This window comes from Ranitomeya variabilis, chromosome 1 (assembly GCF_051348905.1).
Source record: "Ranitomeya variabilis isolate aRanVar5 chromosome 1, aRanVar5.hap1, whole genome shotgun sequence".
In the NCBI taxonomy this organism is placed as follows: Eukaryota; Metazoa; Chordata; class Amphibia; order Anura; family Dendrobatidae; genus Ranitomeya; species Ranitomeya variabilis.
In genome coordinates, this window is record NC_135232.1 from 919,943,839 (window position 1) to 919,966,469 (window position 22,631).

A 22,631-nucleotide genomic window follows, 5' to 3' on the forward strand; every position below is an offset into this window, starting at 1 on the left:
TATTCACAGGAGATCTATACTTAGTATGCAGTGTCTGTGTAGAGGTAATACAGAGATCACTGGTGACATTATACACAGGAGCTCTGTATATAGTGTATAGGTAATACAGTGATCACTGGTGACATTGTACACAGGACCTCTGTATATAGTATAGTGTATAGTGTCAATGTATAGGTGAAGTCCTTCATCTTTCATCCAGCACAGACCGCCATCATTTCTTCCAGCCAGGACTCGTTTCTGCAGGAAATAACACAGTTATCTCGAGCTCTGCTTGCAGAACACATTACTTAATTTTTCACAACTTCTACATTACACATGGAGAAAAAAAGGCGATATAGAGTCACTCTGCACAGTAACAGGACCGCCCCCCATTTAAAACAGTATACTCAAAAAATAAAATAAATACATCACTGCAGTAATAATATCCCTTAATTAGCCCCTATGGTAATAATATTCCCCACCCTGGCCCCGTGTGTCTCATTCCTGGCTCCTGCCATATGTTCTCCCATCCTGCACTCATGAGTATCCATTCTACCCCATGTGATCTCCCCATCCTGCCCCATCTGTCTCCATCGTATTCTCCTGCCCCATGATCCAATCCTGCCCCATGTCTTTCATTCTGCCCCATGTCTACATTCTGCCCATGCCTCCAGTCCTGCCCCCAGTGTGTCCAGCAATCTGCCCCAGTGTGTCCAGCATATTACCCCCAGTGTGTCCAGCAATCTCCCCCAGTATGTCCAGCATATTGCCCCAGTAACCAGCAATCTGCCCCAGTGTGTCCAGCATTGCCCCCAGACAGTGTCTCCAGCAATTTGCCCCAGTGTCTGACTCCAGCATATTGCCCCCAGACAGTGTGTTCAACAATCTGCCCCAGTATGTCCAGCATATTGCCCCAGTGTGTCCAGCATATTACCACCAGTGTGTCCTGCAATCTGCCCCAGTATGTCCAATTGTCCAGCATTGCCCCCAGTGTGTCCAGCAATCTGCCCCATTGTCTCCAGCATATTACCCCCAGTGTGCCCAGCAATCTGCCCCAGTATGTCCAGCAATCTTCCCCAGTGTCTCTAGCATTGCCCCAGTGTCTCCAGCAATCTGCCCCAGTGTGTCCTCCAGCATTGCCCCAGTGTGTCCAGCAATCTGCCCCAGTGTGTCCTCGAGCATTGCCCCAGTGTGTCCAGCAATCTGCCCCAGTGTCTCCAGCATTGCCCCAGTGTCTCCAGCATTGCCCCAGTGTCTCCAGCAATCTGCCCCAGTGTCTCCAGCATTGCCCCCAGTGTGTCCAGCAATCTGCCCCAGTGTCTCCAGCATTGCCCCAGTGTCTCCAGCATTGCCCCAGTGTCTCCAGCAATCTGCCCTAGTGTCTCCAGCAATCTGCCCCAGTGTCTCCAGCAATCTGCCCCAGTGTCTCCAGCAATCTGCCCCAGTGTCTCCAGCAATCTGCCCGTGTCTCCAGCAATCTGCCCCAGTGTCTCCAGCATTGCCCCCAGTGTGTCCAGCAATCTGCCCCAGTGTCTCCAGCAATCTGCCCCAGTGTCTCCAGCAATCTGCCCCAGTGTCTCCAGCATTGCCCCCAGTGTCTCCAGCAATCTGCCCCAGTGTCTCCAGCAATATGCCCCAGTGTCTCCAGCAATCTGCCCCAGTGTCTCCAGCAATCTGCCCCATTGTCTCCAGCATATTACCCCCAGTGTGTCCAGCAATCTGCCCCAGTGTGTCCAGCAATCTGCCCCAGTGTCTCCAGCAATCTGCCCCAGTGTCTCCAGCATTGCCCCCAGTGTTTCCAGCAATCTGCCCCAGTGTCTCCAGCAATCTGCCCCAGTGTCTCCAGCATTGCCCCAGTGTGTCCTCCAGCATTGCCCCAGTGTGTCCTCCAGCATTGCCCCCAGTGTGTCCACTGTCCACCGTTAGCTTATTAAAACACAAAACAAAAAAAAAACAAACAGTCTCCTCACCTTACCAGCGCTCCATGCGGCGAGCTCCCTCCAGCAGCGCACACTCGCCGGCGACTGACAATGACGTCAGACGCCGGCGACGTGTGAGCTGCGGCCGACTTCAGCTGCCAGCCTCCAATTGGCTGGCTGGCGGCTGTTGTTAACTATTGAGGTGCGGGCGCGCGCACGCACCTCAATAGGAAAGCGCCGCAGCGCCGGAAGGGGCCCGGTGAGCAGATGAGAAGGGGCCCGATGCGGACCCCCTCTCTCTGCCCACCGGGTCCGGGGGGCGGGGCACATAAATGCCGGGGGCCGGGCATTCAGTCACACTCCGGCGGATTATCAGAGGGTCAATCTGCGGTGGCCCAGGGCCCCCCCAAGCCACTGGGCCCTGAGCTACCGCCCATATTGACCCTCTGATAATCCGCCCCTGGATTTTATATCACTGACGCTCTTAGGCCTAGTGAAACATATCTCCCCTCTATTACATTACCAGTGACTCTGTCACAATATAAATCGAGTATATTCCAAACATCACATTAGTATAGTACACTCTGCATCATTTATTCCATGCCCTTTCCTGAAAACTGATTACCATAAACTGTATTTTTGACAAACATCCCAGAGCAAAGGTCTTGTGTGATTTATCTTTTTAGATGAGTCTTATATTTTACAGCATTGAGTCCAGGGACACGCTGGAGCCAGGATGGGAATAACACATGGTAATTTTAGTTTGGAATGTACATACTGCCATGTACATGTTTTATTATGCCAGTAAGGACTCGGTAGTTAAAATATCAATTCCCATATATGAAATAAATAACAGCCATATTCTCTAAATCTAGATTAAAATGTCAAGTTTCATTTGCACATTGATTAAGCTAATCACTGAAAATGGCTGTTTGTTTCATTGCAGCCACTTGGTAAATTCAAAAAAGTTCATTTTTTTTCTCATTAATGTACACTCTGACCCCCATCTTGACTGATAAAAAACAAATGTAGAAATTTTTGCAAATTTATTTAAAAGAAAAAGAGAAATATCACATGGTCATAAGTAATCAGACCCTTTGCTCAGTACTGAGTAGAAGCACCCTTTTGAGCTAGTACAGCCTTGAGTCTTCTTTAGAATGATGCAACAAGTTTTTCACACCTGGATTTGGGGATCCTCTGACATTCTTCCTTGCAGATCCTCTCCAGTTCCGTCAGATTGGATGGTGAACATTGGTGGACAGCCATTTTCAGGTCTCTCCAGAGACGCTCAATTGGGTTTAGTTCAGGGCTCTGGCTGGGCCAGTCAAGAATGGTCACAGAGTTGTTCTGAAGTCACTCCTTTGTTATTTTAGCTGTGTGCTTAGGGTCATTGTCTTGTTGGAAGGTGAACCTTCGGCCAAGTCTGCGGTCCAGAGCACTCTGGAAGAAGTTTTCATCCAGGATATCTCTGTAGTTGGTCGCATTCATGTTTCCTTCAATTGCAACCAGTCATCCTGTCCCTGCAGCTGAAAAACACTCCCATAGCATGGTGCTGCCACCACCATGTTTCACTGTTGGGATTGTATTGGGCAGGTGATGAGCAGTGCCTGGTTTTCTCCACACATACCGCTTAGAATTATCACCAGAAAGTTCTATCTTCATCTTATCAGACCAGAGAATCTTATTTCTCATAGTCTGGGAGTCCTTCATGTGTTTTTTAGCAAACTCTATGTGGGTTTTCATATGCCTTGCGCTGAGGAGAGGATTTCGTCGGGCCACTCTGCCATAAACGCCCGACTGGTGGAGGGCTGCAGAGATAGTTGAGTTTGTGGAACTTTCTCCCATCTCCCTACTGCATCTGTGGAGCTCAGCCACAGTGATCTTGGGGTTCTTCTTTATCTCTCTCACCAATACTCTTCTCCCACAATTGCTAAGTTTGGCTGGACGGCCAGGTCTAGGAAGACTTCTGGTGGTCCCAAACTTTTTCCATTTAAGGATTAAGGAGGCCACTGTGCTCTTAGGAACCTTGAGTACTGCAGGAATTCTTTTGTAACCTTGGCCAGATCTGTGCCTTGCCACAATTCTGTCTCTGAGCTCACTGGCCAGTTCCTTTGACCTCATGATTCTCATTTGGTTTGACATGCACTGTGAGCTGTGAGGTCTTATATAGACAGGTGTGTGTCTTTCCAGATCAAGTCCTATCTGTTTAATTAAACACAGCTGGACTCCAATGAACGAGTAGAACCATCTCAAGGAGGATCACAATGAAATGGGCAGCATGTAACTTATATCTGAACAAAGGGTCTGATGTTGTGAATTCTGCTCTTGGGCTCCCTCCGGTGGTTGTTGGTGGTAGTGCAGTTGTCTTGGGGTTGTAATTCGGGCAGGTGTTTCTGCTGATTGCAGCTCTATTAGGTATTTAGGTGTGCAGGATCCATGAGTCTGTGCCAGTTGTCCATTGTACTTGGAGGGATTGCATCTCTCTCTGGCTCCTCATGCCCTGCTGCCAATTCAGATAAGATAAGTGTCTGTTTTTTTGTCTCTGTGCACACATGCAGTGTGCTTTGCAGTTCAGTGCAATTTATTGTGTTTTTGTCCAGCTTAGACTTTGTTTGGATTTTTCAGTCATGCTGGATTCTCAGGAGATGCAGATATACTTTCTATGTCTTTAGTTAGATGTGGAATATTTGTATTATCTGCTGTGGATATTTTTAGGATTTTAATACTGACCGCTTAGAATTCTGTCCTATCCTTTTCTATTTAGCTAGAAGTGCCTCTTTTGCTAAATCCTGTTTTTCTGCCTACGTGTGTCTTTCTTCTTATACTCACAGTCAATATTTGTGGGGGGCTGCCTATCCTTTGGGGTTCTGCTCTGAGGCAAGATAGAATTCCCATTTCCATCTATAGGGGTATTTAGTCCTCCGGCTGTGTCGAGATGTCTAGGACGTGTTAGGTACATCCCACGGCTACTTCTAGTTGTGGTGTTTTAATTTAGGGTTTGCGGTCAGTACAGGTACCACCTACTCCGGAGAAAGTCTCTCATGCGGCTCCAAGGTCACCAGATCATAACAGTACAACTGGCCAACAATGAGTTAAATGCATCTCAGAAGAAGGGAAGAAAGAGCCATTTTTTTTCTGTAGAATGCTTTGTCTTTTCTTCCCTCTTTTTTTTCTCTGGGTGACTGAGGAGTCTTGTGCTAGCATGAATATTCAGGGATTAGTTTCTCATGTAGACCAGCTTGCTGCTAGGGTACAGGGTATTTCTGATTATATTGCTCAGACTCCGCTTTTAGAGCCTAGGATTCCTACTTCTGATTTGTTTTTTGGGGACAGGTCCAAATTTTTGAGTTTTAAAAACAACTGTAAACTGTTTTTTGCTCTGAAGCCTCGTTCCTCTGGGGATCCCATTCAGCAGATTAAAATTGTCATCTCCCTGCTGCGTGGCGACCCTCAGGATTGGGCATTTTCCCTGGAATCTGTGAATCCGGCCTTGCTTAATGTAGATGCCTTTTTTCAGGCTCTAGGATTATTATATGATGAACCAAATTCTGTGGATCAAGCGGAGAAGACCTTGTTGGCCCTGTCTCAGGGTCAAGAAGCGGCAGAATTGTATTGTCAGAAATTTAGAAAATGGTCTGTGCTGACTAAATGGAATGAGGATGCTTTGGCGGCAATTTTCAGAAAGGGTCTTTCTGAATCTGTTAAAGAAGTTATGGTGAGGTTTCCCACGCCTGTTGATTTGAGTGATTCTATGTCTCTGGCCATTCAGATCGATCGGCGCTTGCGGGAGCGCAGAACTGTGTGCACTGTGTCGTTGTCCTCAGAGCAGATGCCTACGCCTATGCAGTGTGATAGGATTCTGTCTAGAACGGAACAACAAGGATTCAGACGTCAGAATAGGTTGTGTTTTTATTGTGGCGATGCTTCTCATGTCATTTCAGTCTGCCCAAAGCGTACAAAGAGAATCGCTAGTTCAGTTACCATCGGAACTGTACAACCTAAATTTCTGTTATCTGTGACCTTGATCTGCTCATTGTCGTCATTTTCTGTCATGGCGTTTGTGGATTCAGGCGACACTTTGAACTTAATGGACTTTGAATTTGCCAGGCTTTGTGGTTTCCCCTTGCAGTCTTTGCAGAACCCTATTCCTTTGAGGGGCATTGATGCTACACCTTTGGCTAAAAATAAACCCCAGTTTTGGACACAGGTGACCATGTGCATGGCGCCAGCCCATCAGGAAGGTTGTCGTTTTCTGGTGTTGCATAATTTGCATGATGCTATTGTGCTGGGTTTTCCATGGTTGCAGATACATAATCCTGTGTTGGATTGGAAGTCTATGTCTGTGACTAGTTGGGGTTGTCAGGGGGTTCATAATGACGTTCCTGTGATGTCAATCTCCTCTTCCTCCTCTTCTGAAGTTCCAGAGTTTTTGTCTGATTTTCAGGATGTATTCGATGAGCCCAAGTCCAGTTCCCTTCCACCGCATCGGGACTGTGATTGTGCTATTGACTTGATTCCAGGCTGTAAGTTTCCTAAGGGCCGACTGTTCAACCTGTCTGTGCCGGAACATACCGCCATGCGGAGTTATGTTAAGGAGTCTTTGGAGAAAGGGCATATTCGGCCATCTTCTTCACCGTTGGGAGCGGGATTTTTTTTTGTTGCTAAGAAGGATGGCTCCTTGAGACCCTGTATTGATTATCGCCTCTTGAATAAGATCACGGTCAAGTTTCAATACCCTTTACCTTTGCTTTCCGATTTGTTTGCCAGGATTAAGGGGGCTAGTTGGTTTACTAAAATTGACCTTCGGGGGGCATATAATCTTGTTCGTATTAAGCAGGGTGACGAATGGAAAACTGCATTTAATAGGCCGAAGGCCATTTTGAATACCTTGTGATGCCATTCAGGCTCTCTAATGCTCCATCTGTTTTTCAGTCCTTCATGCATGATATCTTCCGGAATTATCTTGATAAATTCATGATTGTATATTTGGATGACATCTTAATTTTTTCCGATGATTGGGAGTCTCATGGGAAACAGGTCAGGATGGTATATCAGATCCTTCGTGATAATGCTTTGTTTGTGAAGGGGTCTAAGTGTCTCTTTATAGTGCAGAAGGTTTCTTTTTTGGGCTTCATTTTTTCTCCCTCATCTATAGTGATGGATCCGGTTAAGGTTCAGGCCATTCATGATTGGATTCAGCCCACATCCGTGAAGAGCCTTCAGAAATTTTTGGGCTTTGCTAATTTTTATCGCCGTTTCATTGCTAACTTCTCCAGTGTGGTTAAACCCTTGACCGATTTGACGAAGAAAGGCGCTGATGTAACGAATTGGTCCTCTGCGGCTGTCTCTGCCTTTCAGGAGCTTAAATGCCGATTTACTTCTGCCCCGGTGTTGCGTCAGCCAGATGTTTCTCTTCCGTTTCAGGTTGAGGTTGACGCTTCTGAGATTGGGGCAGGGGCCGTTTTGTCTCAGAGGAATTCTGATGGTTCCTTGATGAAACCATGTGCCTTCTTTTCTCGTAAGTTTTCGCCTGCTGAACGCAATTATGATGTCGGCAATCGGGAGTTGTTGGCTATGAAGTGGGCGTTTGAGGAATGGCGACATTGGCTTGAGGGAGCCAAGCACCGTATTGTGGTCTTGACCGATCATAAAAATCTGATTTACCTCGAATCTGCCAAACGGCTGAATCCTAGACAGGCTCGATGGTCCCTGTTTTTCTCCCATTTTGATTTCGTGGTTTCGTATCTTCCGGGTTCTAAGAATATTAAGGCTGATGCCCTCTCTAGGAGTTTTTTGCCTGATTCTCCTGAGGTACTTGAGCCAGTCTTGAGCTTCTGAAGGAAGCGATGGTCATTTCTGCCATTTCCCCTGATTTGCGACTGCTTCTGCAGGAATTACAGGCTGACAAACCTGATCGCTGTCCAGTGGGGAAACTGTTTGTTCCTGATAGATGGACTAGTAGAGTGATTTTTGAGGTTCATTGTTCTGTGTTGGCTGGCCATCCTGGTATTTTTGGTACCAGAGATTTGGTTGGTAGGTCCTTTTGGTGGCCTTCTTTGTCGCGTGATGTGCATTCTTTTGTGCAGTCCTGTGGGACTTGTGCACGGGCCAAACTTTGTTGTTCCCGTGCTAGTGGGTTGCTTTTGCCTTTGCCGGTCCCTGAGAGGCCCTGGACGCATATTTCTATGGATTTTATTTCAGATCTTCCGGTTTCCCAGAGGATGTCGGTTATCTGGGTGGTTTGTGACCGGTTTTCTAAGATGGTTCATTTGGTGCCTTTGCCTAAATTGCCTTCCTCTTCTGAATTGGTTCCGTTGTTTTTTCAGCATGTGGTTCGTTTGCATGGTATTCCGGAGAATATTGTGTCTCACAGAGGTTCCCAGTTTGTTTCTAGGTTTTGGCGGGCCTTTTGTGCTAGGCTGGGCATTGATTTGTCTTTTTCTTCCGCATTTCATCCTCAGACAAATGGCCAGACCGAGTGAACTAATCAGACTTTGGAAACCTATTTGAGATGCTTTGTGTCTGCTGATCAGGATGATTGGGTGGCTTTCTTGCCATTGGCCGAGTTTGCCCTTAATAATCGGGCTAGTTCAGCTACCTTGGTTTCGCCCTTCTTTTGTAATTTTGGTTTTCATCCTCGTTTTTCTTCAGGGCAAGTTGAACCTTCTGATTGTCCTGGTGTGGATTCTGTGGTTGACAGGTTGCAGCAGATTTGGGCTCATGTGGTGGACAATTTGGTGTTGTCTCAGGAGGAGGCTCAGCGTTTTGCTAACCGTCGTCGGTGTGTTGGTTCCCGGCTTCGGGTTGGGGATTTGGTCTAGTTGTCTTCCCGTCATGTTCCTATGAAGGTTTCTTCCCCTAAGTTTAACCCCTTCATGCCGCGGCCCTTTTTCGTTTTTGTGTTTTCGTTTTTCGCTCCCCTCCTTCCCAGAGCCATAACTTTTTCATTTTTTCCGTCAATATGGCCATGTGAGGGCTTATTTTTTGTGGGACGAGTTGTACTTTTGAACGACATCATTGGTTTTACCATGTCGTGTACTAGAAAACGGGGAAAAAATTCCAAGTGCGGTGAAATTGCAAAAAAAGTGCAATCCCACACTTGTTTTTTGTTTGGCTTTTTTGTTAGGTTCACTAAATGCTAAAACTAACCTGCCATTATGATTCTCTAGGTCATTACGAGTTCATAGACACCTAACATGTCTAGGTTATTTTTTATCCAAGTGGTGAAAAAAAATTCCAAACTTTGCTTAAAAAAAAAAAAAAAAAAAAAGTGCCGTTTTCCGATACTCGTAGCGTCTCCATTTTTCGTGATCTGGGGTCGGGTGAGGGCTTATTTTTTGCGTGCCGAGCTGATGTTTTTAATGATCCCATTTCGGCGCAGATGAGTTCTTTTGATCGCCCATTATTGCATTTTAACGCAATGTCGCGGCGACCAAAAAAACGTAATTCTGGCGTTTCGGATTTTTTTCTCGCTACGCTGTTTAGCGATCAGGTTAATGCTTTTTTTTTTTAGTTGATAGATCGGGCGATTCTGAACGCGGCGATACCAAATATGTGTATATTATTTTTTTTTAATTGTTTTATTTAGGATGGGGCGAAAGGGGGGTGATTTAAACTTTTATATTTTTAATATTTTTTTCACATTTTTAAAAACTTTTTTTTTTCACTTTTGCCATGCTTCAATAGCCTCCATGGGAGGCTAGAAGCAGGCACAGCCCGATCGGCTCTGCTACATAACAGCGATCATCAGATCGCTGTTATGTAGCTCAAATGCAGGTGTGCTGTGAGTGCCGACCACAGGGGGGCACTCACAGCTACCAGCGATCAGTAACCATAGAGGTCTCAAGGACCTCTATGGTTACCTTCCTGATGCATCGCCGACCCCCGATCATGTGACGGGGGTCGGCGATGACGTCATTTCCGGCCACACGGCCGGATGCGGTAGTTAAATGCCGCTGTCTGCGTTTGACAGCGGCATTTAACAGGTTAATAGCGGCGGGTGAACAGCGATTTCACCCGCCGCTATTGTGCGCACATGTCAGCTGTACAAAACAGCTGACATGTCGCGACTTTGATGTGCGCTCACCGCCGGAGCGCACATCAAAGCAGGGGACCCGACATGCGCAGTACATGTACGGCGCATGTCGCGAAAGGGTTAAGCCTCGGTTTATTGGTCCTTATAGGATTTCTGAGATTATCAATCCAGTGTCTTTTCGTTTGGCCCTTCCGGCCTCTTTTGCCATCCATAATGTTTTCCATAGATCTTTATTGCGGAAATATGTGGTGCCCGTTGTTCCCTCTGTTGATCCTCCTGCTCCTGTGTTGGTTGATGGGGAGTTGGAGTATGTGGTTGAGAAGATTTTGGATTCTCGCTTTTCGAGGCGGAGGCTTCAGTACCTTGTCAAATGGAAGGGTTATGGCCAATAGGATAATTCTTGGGTTTTTGCCTCTGATGTTGTGAATTCTGCTCTTGGGCTCCCTCCGGTGGTTATAAGTGGTAGCGCTGCTGTCTTTGGATTGCTGCATTCATCAGGTGTGTCCACTTATTGCAAGTCTGACTGGGCTATTTAGACTTGCTTGACCCTTTAGTCAGTGCCAGTTGTCCATTGTTCCTGGAGGATTCACATCCCTGCCTGGTCTCTCTTGCTTTGCTGTTCATTTCAACAAAGATAAGTTCTGGCTTTGTTTTTTGCAGTCCACATGCTGTGGGCCTTATTGTTCAGTTCTTTTCCATGTTTTGTCTTGTCCAGCTAGGTCTGCATAAGGATTTGTTCAGCCAAGCTGGTATGTCTGGAGATGCAGATATACCCTCCATGTCTTTAGTTAGATGTGGAGATTTTGTATTTTCTGTGGTGGATATTTTTTAGTGTTTTAATACTGACCGCATAGTACTCTGTCCTATCCTTTCTATTTAGCTAGAGTGGCCTCCTTTGCTAAATCCTGATTTCAGTCTGCGTATGTTATTTCCCTCTCCTCTCATAGTCAATATTTGTGGGGGGCTGTCTATCCTTTGGGGATTTTCTCTGAGGTAAGATAGTTTTCCCTTTTCTATCTCTAGGGGTATTTAGTCCTCCGGCTGTGTCGAGATGTCTAGGGAGTGTTAGGTACATTCCACGGCTACTTCTAGTTGCGGTGTTAAGTTCAGGGTCTGCGGTCAGTACAGGTACCACCTTCTCCAGAGTACGTCTCATGCTGCTCCTAGGCCACCAGATCATAACAGTACAACTGGCCAACAATGACTTAATCGCATCTCAGGAGAAGGGAAGGAAAGTGCTGAGCCATTTTTTTTTCTGTAGTCTGTTGTGTCTTTTCTTCCCTCTTTACCTCTGGGTGGCTCAGGAGTTTGGCGCTGGCATGGATGTTCAGGGATTGGCTTCTCGTGTGCATCATCTTGCTGCTAGAGTACAGGATATTTCCGATTATATCGTTCAGACTCCGGTTTTAGAGCCTAGAATTCCAACTCCTGATTTGTTTTTTGGGGACAGGTCCAAATTTTTGAGCTTTAAAAATAACTGTAAACTGTTTTTTGCTCTGAAACCCCGTTCCTCTGGTGATCCCATTCAGCAGGTTAAAATAGTCATCTCTCTGCTGCGTGGTGACCCTCAGGATTGGGCATTTTCCCTGGAATCTGGGAATCCGGCCTTGTTTAATGTAGACACCTTTTTCCAGGCGCTAGGGTTATTGTATGATGAACCTAATTCAGTGGATCATGCTGAGAAGATCTTGTTGGACCTGTGTCAGGGTCAAGAAGCGGCAGAATTATATTGCCAGAAATTTAGAAAATGGTCTGTGCTGACTAAATGGAATGAGGATGCCTTGGCGGCAATTTTCAGAAAGGGTCTTTCTGAATCCGTTAAAGATGTTATTGTGGGGTTCCCCACGCCTGCTGGTCTGAGAGATTCTATGTCTCTGGCCATTCAGATTGATCGGCGCTTGCGCGAGTGCAGAGTTGTGCACACTATGGCGTTGTTTCCCGAGCAGAGTCCTGAGCCTATGCAGTGTGATAGAATTGTGTCTAGAGCTGAACGACAAGGATTCAGACGTCAGAATAGGTTGTGTTTTTACTGCGGCGATTCTGCTCATGTTATTTCTGATTGCCCTAAGCGTACCAAGAGAATCGCTAGTTCCGTTACCATCAGTACTGTACAACCTAAATTTCTGTTATCTGTGACCCTGATCTGCTCATTATCATCATTTTCTGTCATGGCATTTGTGGATTCAGGCGCCGCTTTAAACTTAATGGACTTAGAATTTGCCAGACGTTGTGGTTTTCCCTTGCAGCCTTTCCAGAGTCATATTCCGTTGAGGGGCATTGATGCTACACCGTTGGCTAAAAATAAACCTCAGTTTTGGGCACAGCTGACCATGTGCATGTCGCCAGCCCATCAGGAAGATTGTCGTTTTCTGGTGTTGCATAGTTTGCATGATGCTATTGTGCTGGGTTTCCCATGGATACAGGTGCATAATCCAGTATTAGATTGGAAATCTATGTCTGTGACTAGTTGGGGTTGTCAGGGGTTTCATGGTGACGTTCCTTTGATGTAAATTTCCTCCTCCCCCTCTTCTGAAATTCCTGAATTTTTGTCAGATTTCCAGGATGTATTCGATGAGCCCAAATCCAGTTCCCTTCCGCCGCATAGGGACTGTGATTGTGCTATCGACTTGGTTCCAGGCTGTACGTTCCCTAAGGGCCGACTCTTCAACCTGTCTGTGCCAGAACATGCCGCCATGGGGAGTTATGTTAAGGAGTCTTTGGAGAAGGGGCATATTCGGCCATCTTCTTCACCATTGGGAGCAGGTTTTTTTTGTTGCCAAGAAGGATGGCTCCTTGAGACCCTGTATTGATTATCGCCTCTTGAATAAGATCACGGTCAAATTCCAATACCCTTTGCCTTTGCTTTCTGATTTGTTTGCTAGGATTAAGGGGGCTATGTTGGTTTACTAAGATTGACCTTCGAGGGGCATTTAATCTTGTTCGTATTAAACAGGGTGACGAATGGAAAACTGCGTTTAATATGCCCGAAGGCCATTTTGAATACCTTGTGATGCCATTCGGGCTCTCTAATGCTCCATCTGTGTTTCAGTCCTTCATGCATGATATATTTCGGAATTATCTTGATAAATTCATGATTGTATATTTGGATGATATTTTGATTTTTTCAGATGATTGGGAGTCTCATGTGAAACAAGTCAGGATGATATTTCAGATCCTTCGTGATAATGCCTTGTTTGTGAAGGGGTCTAAGTGCCTCTTTGGAGTACAGAAGATTTCTTTTTTGGGCTTCATTTTTTCTCCCTCATCTATAGAAATGGATCCGGTTAAGGTTCAGGCCATTCATGATTGGATCGAGCCCACATCCGTGAAGAGCCTTCAGAAATTTTTGGGCTTTGCTAATTTTTATCGCCGTTTCATTGCCAACTTCTCCAGTGTGGTTAAACCCCTGAACGATTTGACAAAGAAAGGCGCTGACGAATTGGTCCTCTGCGGCTGTTTCTGCCTTTCAGGAGCTTAAACGCCGATTTACTTCTGCCCCTGTGTAGCATCAGCCGGATGTTTCTCTTCCATTTCAGGTTGAGGTTGACGCTTCTGAGATTGGGGCAGGGGCCGTTTTGTCTCAGAGAAATTCTGATGGTTCCTTGATGAAACCGTGTGCCTTCTTTTCTCGAAAGTTTTCGCCTGCGGAAAGAAATTATGATGTCGGTAATCGTGAGTTGTTGGCTATGAAGTGGGCAATTGAGGAGTGGCGACATTGGCTTGAGGGGGCCAAGCACCGTATTGTGGTCTTGACCGATCATAAGAATCTGATTTACCTCGAGTCTGCCAAACGGTTGAATCCTAGACAGGCCCGATGGTCCCTTTTTTTCTCCCGTTTTGATTTTGTGGTCTCGTATCTTCCGGGTTCTAAGAATGTTAAGGCTGATGCCCTCTCTAGGAGCTTTTTGCCTGATTCTCCTGGGGTCCTTGAGCCGGTCGGCATTCTGAAGGAAGGGGTGATTCTTTCTGCCATCTCCCCTGATTTACGACGGGTTCTTCAGGAGTTTCAGGCTGATAAACCTGATCGCTGTCCAGTGGGGAAACTGTTTGTTCCTGACAGATGGGCTAGTAAAGTGATTTCTGAGATTCATTGTTCTGTGTTGGCTGGCCATCCTGGGATTTTTGGTACCAGAGATTTGGTTGGTAGGTCCTTTTGGTGGCCTTCTTTGTCACGGGATGTGCGTTCTTTTGTGCAGTCCTGTGGGACTTGTGCGCGGGCCAAGCCATGCTGTTCCCGCGCTAGTGGGTTGCTTTTGCCTTTGCCGGTCCCTGAGAGGCCTTGGACGCATATTTCTATGGATTTTATTTCAGATCTTCCGGTTTCCCAGAGGATGTCGGTTATCTGGGTGGTTTGTGACCAGTTTTCTAAGATGGTTCATTTGGTACCTTTGGCTAAATTGCCTTCCTCTTCTGATTTGGTTCCGTTGTTTTTTCAGCATGTGGTTCGTTTGCATGGCATTCCGGAGAATATTGTGTCCGATAGAGGTTCCAAGTTTGTTTCTAGGTTTTGCCGGGCCTTTTGTGCTAGGCTGGGCATTGATTTGTCTTTTTCTTCCGCATTTCATCCTCAGACAAATGGCCAAACCGAGTGAACTAATCAGACTTTGCAAACTTATTTGAGATGCTTTGTGTCTGCTGATCAGGATGATTGGGTGGCTTTCTTGCCATTGGCCGAGTTTGCCCTTAATAATCAGGCTAGTTCTGCTACCTTGGTTTCACACTTCTTTTGTAATTCTGGTTTTCATCCTCGTTTTTCTTCAGGGCAGGTTGAGCCTTCTGATTGTCCTGGGGTGGACTCTGTGGTTGACAGGTTGCAGCAAATTTGGGCTCATGTTGTGGACAATTTGGTGTTGTCTCAGGAGGAGGCTCAGCGCTTTGCTAACCGTCGTCGGTGTGTTGGTTCCCGGCTTCGGGTTGGGGATTTGGTCTGGTTGTCTTCCCGTCATGTTCCTATGAAGGTTTCTTCCCCTAAGTTCAAGCCTCGGTTTATTGGTCCTTATAGGATTTCTGAGATTATCAATCCAGTGTCTTTTCGTTTGGCCCTTCCAGCCTCTTTTTCCATCCATAATGTTTTTCATAGATCTTTGTTGCGGAAATATGTGGTGCCCGTTGTTCCCTCTGCTGATCCTCCTGCCCCAGTGTTGATTGATGGGGAGTTGGAGTATGTGGTTGAGAAGATTTTGGATTCTCGTTTTTCGAGGCGGAAGCTTCAGTATCTTGTCAAATGGAAGGGTTATGGCCAGGAGGATAATTCTTGGGTTGTTGCCTCCGATGTTCATGCTGACGATTTGGTTCGTGCCTTTCATTTGGCTCGTCCCGATCGGCCTGGGGGCTCTGGTGAGGGTTCGGTGACCCCTCCTCAAGGGGGGGTACTGTTGTGAATTCTGCTCATGGGCTCCCTCCGGTGGTTATAAGTGGTAGCGCTGCTGTCTTTGGATTGCTGCATTCATCAGGTGTGTCCACTTATTGCAAGTCTGACTGGGCTATTTAGTCTTGCTTGACCCTTTAGTCAGTGCCAGTTGTCCATTGTTCCTGGAGGATTCACATCCCTGCCTGGTCTCTCTTGCTTTGCTGTTCATTTCAACAAAGATAAGTTCTGGCTTTGTTTTTTGCAGTCCACATGCTGTGGGCCTTATTGTTCAGTTCTTTTCCATGTTTTGTCTTGTCCAGCTAGGTCTGCATAAGGATTTGTTCAGCCAAGCTGGTATCTCTGGAGATGCAGATATACCCTCCATGTCTTTAGTTAGATGTGGAGATTTTGAATTTTCTGTGGTGGATATTTTTTAGTGTTTTAATACTGACAGCATAGTACTCTGTCCTATCCTTTCTATTTAGCTAGAGTGGCCTCCTTTGCTAAATCCTGATTTCAGTCTGCGTATGTTATTTCCCTCTCCTCTCACAGTCAATATTTGTGGGGGGCTGTCTATCCTTTGGGGATTTTCTCTGAGGCAAGATAGTTTTCCCTTTTCTATCTCTAGGGGTATTTAGTCCTCCAGCTGTGTCGAGATGTCTAGGGAGTGATAGGTACATTCCACGGCTACTTCTAGTTGCGGTGTTAAGTTCAGGGTCTGCGGTCAGTACAGGTACCTCCTTCTCCAGAGTACGTCTCATGCTGCTCCTAGGCCACCAGATCATTACACTCTGATGTCCATGCTGCTGATTTGGTCCGTGCCTTTCATCTGGCTCGTCCTGATCGGCCTGGGGGCTCTGGTGAGGGTTCGGTGACCCCTCTTCAAGGGGGGGGTACTGTTGTGAATTCTGCTCTTGGGCTCCCTCCGGTGGTTGTTGGTAGTAGTGCAGTTGTCTTGGGGTTGTAATTCAGGCAGGTGTTTCTGCTGATTGCAGCTCTATTAGGTATTTAGGTGTGCAGGATCCATGAGTCTGTGCCAGTTGTCCATTGTACTTGGAGGGATTGCATCTCTCTCTGGCTCCTCATGCCCTGCTGCCAATTCAGATAAGATAAGTGTCTGTTTTTTTGTCTCTGTGCACACATGCAGTGTGCTTTGCAGTTCAGTGCAATTTATTGTGTTTTTGTCCAGCTTAGACTTTGTTTGGATTTTTCAGTCATGCTGGATTCTCAGGAGATGCAGATATACTTTCTATGTCTTTAGTTAGATGTGGAATATTTGTATTATCTGCTGTGGATATTTTTAGGATTTTAATACTGACCGCTTAGAATTCTGTCCTATCCTTTTCTATTTAGCTAGAAGTGCCTCTTTTGCTAAATCCTGTTTTTCTGCCTGCGTGTGTCTTTCTTCTTATACTCACAGTCAATATTTGTGGGGGGCTGCCTATCCTTTGGGGTTCTGCTCTGAGGCAAGATAGAATTCCCATTTCCATCTATAGGGGTATTTAGTCCTCCGGCTGTGTCGAGATGTCTAGGATGTGTTAGGTACATCCCACAGCTACTTCTAGTTGTGGTGTTTTAATTTAGGGTTTGCGGTCAGTACAGGTACCACCTACTCCGGAGAAAGTCTCTCATGCGGCTCCAAGGTCACCAGATCATAACAGTACAACTGGCCAACAATGAGTTAAATGCATCTCAGAAGAAGGGAAGAAAGAGCCATTTTTTTTCTGTAGCCTGCTTTGTCTTTTCTTCCCTCTTTTTTTTCTCTGGGTGACTGAGGAGTCTTGTGCTAGCATGGATACCACCTACTCCTGAGAAAGTCTCTCATGCGGCTCCAAGGTCACCAGATCATAACAGTCTGAATACTTATGACCATATGGCATTTCAGTTTTTCTTTTTTAATAAATTTGCAACAATTTCTACATTTCTGGTTTTTATCAGTCAAGAAAGGGTGCAGAGTGTACATTAATGTGAAAAAAATGAACTTTTTTGAATTTACCAAATGGCTGCAATGAAACAAAGAGTGAAAAATGTAAAGGTGTCTGAATACTTTCCGTACTCACTGTATGTATTAGGGCCCCAATACATTAAGACTGCTGTTTTACATGCTTCATGATGGGGTGTTCTGGAGTATTACAGTTGTGGCCAAAAGTATTGACACCCCTGCAATTCTGTCAGATAATACTCAGTGTCTTCCTGAAAATGATTGCAAACACAAATTCTTTGGTATTATTATCTTCATTTAATTTGTCTTAAATGAAAAAACACAAAAAGAATTGTCCTAAAGCCAAATTGGATATAATTCCACACCAAACATAAAAAAGGGGGTGGACAAAAGTATTGGCACTGTTCGAAAAATCATGTGATGCTTCTCTAATTTGTGTAATTAACAGCACCTGTAACTTACCTGTGGCACCTAACAGGTGTTGGCAATAACTAAATCACACTTGCAGCCAGTTGACATGGATTAAAGTTGACTCAACCTCTGTCCTGTGTCCTTGTGTGTACCACATTGAGCATGGAGAAAAGAAAGAAGACCAATGAACTGTCTGAGGACTTGAGAAACCAAATTGTGAGGAAGCATGAGCAACCTCAAGGCTACAAGACCATCTCCAAAGACCTGAATGTTCCTGTGTCTACCATGCGCAGTGTCATCAAGAAGTTTAAAGCCCATGGCACTGTGGCTAACCTCCCTAGATGTGGACGGAAAAGAAAAATTGACAAGAGATTTCAACGCAAGATTGTGCAGATGTTGGATAAAGAACCTCGACTAACATTCAAACAAGTTCAAGCTGCCCTGCAGTCCGAGGGTACAACATTGTCAACCCTTACTATCCATCTGTGTCTGAATGAAAAGGGACTGTATGGTAGGAGACCCAGGAAGACCCCACTTCTTACCCCAAGACATAAAAAAGCCAGGCTGGAGTTTGCCAAAACTTACCTGAAAAAGCCTAAAATGTTTTGGAAGAATGTTCTCTGGTCAGATGAGACAAAAGTAGAGCTTTTTGGGCAAAGGCATCAACATAGAGTTTACAGGAGAAAAAAAGAGGCATTCAAAGAAAAGAACACGGTCCCCACAGTCAAACATGGCGGAGGTTCCCTGATGTTTTGGGGTTGCGTTGCTGCCTCTGGCACTGGACTGCTTGACCGTGTGCATGGCATTATGAAGTCTGAAGACTACCAACAAATTTTGCAGCATAATGTTGGGCCCAGTGTGAGAAAGCTGGATCTCCCTCAGAGGTCATGGGTCTTCCAGCAGGACAATGACCCAAAACACACTTCAAAAGCACTAGAAAATGGTTTGAGAGAAAGCACTGCAGACTTCTAAGGTGACCAGCAATGAGTCCAGACCTGAATCCCATAGAACACCTGTGGAGAGATCTAAAAATGACAGTTTGGAGAAGGCACCCTTCAAATATCAGGGACCTGGAGCAGTTTGCCAAAGAAGAATGGTTTAAAATTCCAGCAGAGCATTGTAAGAAACTCATTGATGGTTAGCGGAAGCGGTTGGTCGCAGTTATTTTGGCTAAAGGTTGTGCAACCAAATATTAGGCTGAGGGTGCCAATACTTTTGTCTAGCCCATTTTTGGAGTTTTGTGTGAAATGATCAATGTTTTGCTTTTTGCTTCATTCTCTTTGTGTTTTTTCATTTAAGACAAATTAAATGAAGATACTAATACCAAAGAATTTGTGTTTGCAATCATTTTCAGGAAGAAACTGAGTATTATCTGAAAGAATTGCAGGGGTGTCAATACTTTTGGCCACAACTGTATGTGCCAAAAGGTGCATCTTCTTAGTAGCCTGTGCCCCTTCCGCCTCACCAGAAATGTTACTCCAGTCATTAACTAGAGTGACATTTCTGGCATTAAAAATGTCAGCACTATTGATGATTTTGAGGGGTGGGTATTGTCACGCCCCTTCCCACCTTAGCTCCACCTAATTTGCCAAAGATTACTTGCCTTAACGTGAAAATGCCAAAAGACGCAAAGTCTTAATCAACTTCAACATATTGCAGTTTTTCAAAGTGTTTTTAGTCAGTTTTCTGGCGTAAACAGTGTGATGTATTGGCCCCTCGACTTTTACCTCTTCACGACATATGATGTATATTTATGTAATATGGTCTGTCCCTGCTCTTGATGTGGGCTCACACACTGACACCGAATGTTTCCCCTCACATGACAGCTGACTTAATCAGCCATTATGTACCTCTGCGCCCTGCAGCTGTTAACCTGTTAAATCCTACTGTCAAACATGCAGACAGGGGCGAGCATCATTCCACGCTCCCCATGGCGCACCCATGATGTTGCCATGACAGCTGGGGGTCTACTGATGACCCACGTTCCTGTCATAACTGTCCTCTTGTGAATAGGAGATTTTGATTTCTGCTATACATAGCAGTGCTGAAGCCGTATTATGTATAGCACAGGTGATCGGTCGATCGCAGCTTCAAGTTCTTTAAGTGGACTATTAACCCCTTCACGCCCAGAGGTATTTCTGTTTTTGCGTTTTCGTTTTTTGCTCCCCTTTTCCCCGAGCCATATTTTTTAAATATTTTGCTCAATATGACCATGTGAGGGCTTGTCTTGCAGAACAAGCTGTAATTTTGAATGACACCATTGGTTTTAAAATATAGTGTACTGGAAAATGGGAAAAAAGTTCCAAGTGCGGTGAAAAAAAGTGCAATTCCACAGTTGTTTTTTTAGGGTTTTTTTTTTACCATGCTCACTAAACACTAAAACTGACCAGCCATTATGATTCTCCAGGTCAATACAAGTTAATAGACACTAAATATGTCTAGGTTCTTTTTCGTCTAAGTGGTAAAAAAATGGCACCATTTTCAAGACTCTATTTTTTGTGATCTGGGGCTGGGTGAGGGCTTATTTTTGCGCACTGAGCTGACATTTTTATTGATATAATTTTGATATAGATACGATTTTTTTGATCGCCCATTATTGCATTTTATTGCAATGTTGCGGCGACCCAAAAATTATAATTCTGGGGTTTTGACTTTTTTCTCATTACGTCGTTTAGCGATTGGGTTAATCCTTATTTTTTATTGATAGATCGAGCGATTCTGAATGCGGCAATATCAAATATATGTACAGTATGTTTGATTATTATTTTTCATTGTTTTATTTTGAAAGGAGCGAAAGGGGGGTGATTTGAACTTGATATTTTTTTAATATCTCCATGGTAGACTAATGTCTTGATCCAGTCCGGGGTTTGTTTCTGATTATTCTCTCCCCAGGATGGTCATGTGGGGGGTTAATCTTCCCTGCCTCAGTTTGATATCTGTCTGGCTATTTCAGTCCGCTGTTACCTACAAGCTGTGTCAGTTATAATTCCAGTCTCTGACTTGAGCAGCTGACCCCATTATACCCTGATTTGTCCTCTGCCCGTTTACTGTAGTACTCGCTTTCTGTGTTTTGACCTCTTGTTATTTGACATGGCTTGTCCCCTGACCTGTTTGATTGTCTTCCATCTCTGGCTTCCCTGCTCCCTACCGGCTCTGACTTTTTTGGCTTGTTTCTGACCATGTGTATTGCTGTGACCTCTGGTACTTCGTTTCCTCTCTGTTGCTGACCTGGATTTTCTGACTACTCTTCCGCCACCTAGTGGCTCCTGCCTGTTGCTCTGCGGTTTTTCTGTGAGTGTACCTATTTTCCTTCCCCCCCACCACCCCCTGGTGGAGGTTGTGTGCTACTATGATGCAGCAGGCATTACAACTGGAAGCTGCAGTATTCTGATCGCCTCTGCGACACACAGGCGATGATCAGATCGCCTGTGTGTAGCAGGAATGCTATGAGTGCCGCCTGCTGGGTGGTGCTCATAGCAATCCAGCTATGAGAACAACAGGGGTCTGCTGAAGACCCCGGGTTGTCATGCCAGCCCATCGATGACCTGCAGCCTTGCAACACGGGCGCCGATGGTCGAGATTAGTGATGCGCTTCTGGTAAGCACAAGTTAAATGCTGCTGTCAGAGATTGACAGTGACATTTAGCTAGCTAAAAATGCCGCGGGTGGATCACAATTCCTCCCGCGACTATGGCGGGCACATGTCAGCTGTACAGATCAGCTGTCATGTGCCCGTTAAGGTGCGGGCTCAGCGTGGTGCCCACACCAAAAGGGGGAGTCCAACATCGGCGTACTATCACGCCCAATGTCAGAAAGAAGTTAAATACAGTAAAAAGTTTTTTTTAAAGTTTTTAAAAATATGACAAAAAACACGAGTTCAAATCATCCCCTTTTACCCCATCTATATATATAATTGTCTAAGGGGTACTTCCGTCTTTCTGTCTGTCCTTCTGTCTGTCTGTCGGCAACTTCCATCATGGTTATTCATTCGCTGATTGGTCTCGCCAGCTGCCTGTCATGGCTGCCGCGACCAATCAGCGATGCCAAAGTCCGATTAGTCCCTCCCTACTCCCCTGCAGTCACTGCCCGGCGCCTGCTCCATACTCCCCGCAGTCACGGCTCACACAGGGTTAATGCCAGCAGTAACGGACCGCGTTATGCCGCGGGTAACTCACTCCGTTACCGCCGCTATTAACCCTTTTGTGACCCAGTTTTACTATTGAGGCTGCCTATGCAGCTTCAATAGTAAAAACATGTAATGTGAAAAATAATTTAAAAAAAACAAACAAATCATTATATACTCACCTTCCGCCGCCTTTCCGACGCTCCGGTGACCGGTCCATGCAAGCGGCAGGTTCCGGTGCTAAGTTTGGTGTGCAACAAGGACCTGCCATGACGTCACGGTCATGTGACCACGACGTCATCACAGGCCCTGGGCCTGCGCGAGCAGGACCTGCCATGACGTCACGATCATGTGACTGCGACGTCACCACAGGCCCTGCGCGAAGAAGCTGCGGTACCATGGGACAGGCAGGGACAGCGTCAGGAGCGCCAGGAGCAGGTGAGTAGTTCATATTCACCTGTCCATGTTCCATCCACCTGGCGCCGCTCCGTCTTCCCGCCCTCTTGCACTGACTGTGCAGGTCAGAGGGCGCGATGACGTATTAGTGTGCGCGCCGCCCTCTGCCTGAACAGTCAGTGCGGAGAGACGGGACGCTGAGGAGCAGCGACGAGAGGTGAGTATGTGATTTTTTTTATTGCAGCAGCAGCATTACATCTGGCACAATGCTGTATGGAGCGTCTATGGGGCCATAAACAACTGCATGGAGCATTATATGGGGCATCTATGGGGCCATAACTGCATGGAGCATTATATGGGGCATCTATGGGGCCATAACTGCATGGATCATTATATGGGGCATCTATGGGGCCATAACTGCATGGAGCATTACTGTATATGGGGCCATAACTGCATGGAGCATTATATGGGGCATCT